Source organism: Microtus oregoni, unplaced genomic scaffold, assembly GCF_018167655.1.
Source record: "Microtus oregoni isolate MIOR12 unplaced genomic scaffold, Mior012 000018F_ref0000195, whole genome shotgun sequence".
NCBI classification, from domain to species: Eukaryota; Metazoa; Chordata; class Mammalia; order Rodentia; family Cricetidae; genus Microtus; species Microtus oregoni.
In genome coordinates, this window is record NW_024543077.1 from 29885725 (window position 1) to 29889978 (window position 4254).

Consider the following 4254-nt stretch of genomic DNA (forward strand, 5'->3'; position numbering starts at 1 on the left):
GGGAGGGCAGAACTGGAAGGACTGTGCTGTCCGAATCTTTTGATATCTGATCCTTCTACAGAGGAGCGGCTAATATTTTGAGGCCCAGCGACGTGGCCCTAACCATTAAGGAATTCTGGGAAGGGTTAGAAATGGGGAGTACTAGTAGCAGACAGTTTGTGGGTTCTTTCCATGATTCTATTCTGCATCTACAGTAGGAGTTGAAAGGAAGATCACAAGCTATACCATGGTGAGTGTTGGGTGTTCAGGTCTGTTGAACTGTCATTTCTGCTGTGACTTGGACTGATCATGAGCCAGCATGTAGTTATGTTGGTCTATGTGGTTCATGTTGGCAGTGGGCCTTATTCTCTGAGCCTCCCTGTATATGAATTTATTGGGGCAGGGGGGTCTCTGGAAATTCAGGATGTGATCGTGATTGTCTAGAGTACACACATGGGCACTGCTCTTGGTGTGCAGTGGGTAGAGAGATTAGAAAACTGAAGGTCTAGATTTCAGAATTTCTCAATATTGCATTCCAATTTCAGGTTTGTGTTATAAGGATTACAAATAGTTTAAGAACTGGTAGGAAATGATGATATTGACCTTCTAGCAATGCATCATCAGAATGCTTTTAATGTGATCCTGCCACTTGCTGCAATGGTGTGATCCAGTGAAGCTTACTTCCAGGGGAAAAATGAGTTTCTGATCTGCAGAGATTTCTCAGGTGTGCATTGTATTGGACAGGTAGATAGAGCATAATCCACATCTTGGACCATAATCCATGTAGCAGAAAATAAATTAATTCATTTTTCTTTGTTTTCCATAAACAACATTCTCCATGACACATTATTTTAAAAAGCCCCATCCCTTTTAAATGAGTTTAAGAAAATAAACAAAATCCAGCTCCCACCTCCTTATTTCCACTTCTTCCCATTCCTTCCAAATAAAAGGGAAAAATGTAAAGATAAAACCAAACAAGAACACCTGATAAATAAATAAAAAAAAAACACTGCAAAACTTCCCAAAAGAAAGTACTGTATTTCTCTAAGGTAAGTAGAATTCACACTGAATCCACTGGGAGTGAGTTCTTTCTGGTACAAAAACCTGCAAAGTAAGACACTCAAGATAGAAAAATAAACAAAAAAGCAAACAAAATAGTTCACCAAAAAAACCTGGAGAGGCTGGAGCCCTGAGGAAAGAAGGGTAGCGTGTGCCTAGACCTGGTAAATCAGAAGCAGGCAGGGACTGCAAAAGACAGAGAGAAGATGAGGGAAGAAAATAAGCTGAACAGATTGGTGCCCTTCCAGAACTCTGTGTAAAAGAAGTTCTTCTACCACCCGTACCCACCTACCCTTGAGCAGTCCCAAAGAGAGTGAAGTGGAGCAGAGAACAGGAAACAGTTTGCACATTTGAGAAGTGTCTGTTGAATCTCCATAGGAAATATGTCACACCTGCCCCATTCCCTGGGCCTCCCCTACTGCCCAAAGCAGGTCCCTACAGTTAATTTTGGGATTCTCCCCCTTCCACAGTATAACTTTTTTTTAAAGATTTATTTATTTATTTATTATTTATTTATCCCTGCAGGCCAGCAGAGGGTACCAGATCTCATTATAATTGGTTGTGAGCCACCATGTGTTTCCTGGGAATTGAACTCATGATCGCTGGAAGAACAGTCATTACTCTTAACCTCTGAGCCATCTCTCAGCCCCCCAGTATATCTTTTTTAAAAAACATTTTTTTTCCCATCGAGGTCATCGTTTGTTTTCTATCTTTTTAAATTCTTTTTTCCCTTCTTTCCTCTTTTTCCCCCTCTCTCCTTCTAATACTTTTTTTTAGTAAGGGGAATACCATGATATCACTCTAGCCTGGCCCTTTTAGACTTGATCCCAGGGCCTGCTGTTAAAACCACTGTAGAATTGAGACAGGGAGATGTTGTAATTGGTAGTCTGGGCATGGTATTGGATTTGTGGGAAACCCCTGTCTGTTGTAGTGATGAGAATCATCTTGATTTGTCTCACTCTAAACAGGGACTCACCTAAAGCCAGGGAAGTTCTCACTGCCTCTTTGTCTAAGAATTCTACATCTTCAAACCCTTTGCCAAGGCCACTGAATTTGTCACAGACTGACAAATTAGTAACATGGTTGACTGAACCACAGCCACGAAAGTGAGCTTCCAGCTCTTCTGCTGTTGCACCATAGTCCACATTGCCAACATAGATGGAACTGGCATCAGGCTCCATCTTCTCAAGAGATGATCACTGAGCCAGCATTGTCTGGGGTTGTACTCTTATTTTGGGGTTGTATTCTTATTCATCTGCTTCTCTACCTCATTTTGTAGCTCCTTTAATTTCTCATCCTCTTCCTCTATCTCCCTGACTCCCTAAAGCTTTGATCACCTTCTACTCTGGGTCCTCAATGATGCTGTCATTGAAGTGCTCCTTCTGGCTTCTGGGGACTCCCCAGCTGGTCCCAGAACCTGTAGCTGAAGGATCCTCATTCCCAGCCTCCCCAAAGGCCCCAGGCCCACTTCTCAGGCAGGGATCCTCAACCACCTGCTTCCCCCACTACTCCTTAAATCATTTCTCTAGGTTGTTTGGGATTGGGTATCAGTGGAGCAGCATTTATCTAAACCAGAAGAAAGCACGAGGGCCGGAGAGCCATCACAAGAGATGTCTTTTGTTTGCTAAGAGAACATCCATATCATGAGACTCCTGTCATTGGAAGATAGATCAGAAATTAGAGGTCACAAACAACAGTTTAAGGGTCACTTTGAGATAACTGCTTTTTCTGTTGGCTAACACAGATGTTATTCACCAACATCAAGGTTCCTGAAAAAAGAACAACAGGCATAATAAAATTCTGTATAATGTTAAAACATACCTAACATGATTATACTTTCAACTTTAATAAGTAAGAAACTACTAATATGCAGTACTTTAATAATAATAACTTTCAAGGACTAAACATTTTCTTTTTTTTCTTTTTTTTCTTTTTTTTTTTTTTGCTTTTTCGAGACAGGGTTTCTCTCTGATTTTGGAGCCTGTCCTGAAACTAGCTCTTGTAGACCAGGCTGGTCTCGAACTCACAGAGATCCACCTGACTCTGCCTCCCAAGTGCTGGGATTAAAGGCGTGCATCACCACTGCCTGGCAACCATTTTCACTACATGTTTAAGTTAGCTGTTTTAGGTAAAATACCTTGAGTAAAAATATAACATCATAGACAGTATGTTTTAACAAAAATAATATCAAATTACTATCAAAAGGAAGCATACATATCTATATCAATGTAAAATATTTAAATAAGTAATTACTTTTTAAATTAATTTTAATGATCTACCCTTTTATCTCATCATACATATATATGCCTCTTGATTTTTTTTTAAGAGTAGATTCAATAATCTACACTTTTATCCTATCATTACCTTGGGTGCCTTTTCTAGGCGGATAAATGCTTATGAATATATAGATTTGGCTTTGGAGTTGGACACTGGCTCTGTCCCTCTATAAATCCAAACATGTTAAAAGAAAAATTCAGAGTTTCTGTCTCATGCCAGGAGCATGTGACAGAAAGAAAAAAGAATTTAGAAAAAAATTACTTTTCTTTATATCTATTTTTGTCTCTATTGTACATGTCACTGAATATATTTGTCTGTATATGCCTATATAATTAATGTTGAAGGTTTGCACAATGAACAATAAATTTTCCTGCAGTAAATTTTGTAATTTCCAGGAAGAAGATGTGGCCCCAGAACATCAACTCAACCTGGTTGATATTACGTCATGATGATGATAGCACTACTACAAGATCTCTTTTGAGTACCAGTTACTCAAGATGGTTCCAACTTGGTTAGCTGAAATGGTGCACTTTTTACAATGTTCTGGACAGACCTCCTAATAGGAAGCTCAGAAAATCCTTACCAAATACGGAGAGATTATTTGCAATTATTCTAGGCAGTAAGCTTGGAACTTAACCATCATTTTACTTTCACAGGATCCCATAGAAAGAAAATTCCCCCCGATGATAGCTGGAAGTAATTCTAAAAGACAACATCTCCTCTCCCAACAAAGTTTGTTCTCAGAATTAGGGATATCATTTAGGGGTTGATTATAATTGGAATAGGGTTGCAAGATGGAGGGAAAATTTTAGAGGCTGAAGGATCACTTTGAAAAAATATGGGAAAATTGAATGGGATAATAGATTAGTGTGAGCTTACTCACACTAATAATAATAGTGAGTAAATAGAGTGAATATTGTGAGTTGTTATTGCCAGGGA

General features: G+C 39.1%; 1 pseudogene; it reads right to left on the reverse strand.

Annotated features, from left to right (window-relative positions):
* Positions 1–1811: 1811 nt before the first annotated feature.
* Positions 1812–3762, reverse strand: LOC121458826 (annotated as a pseudogene).
* Between the last annotated feature and the right edge of the window lie 492 nt (positions 3763–4254).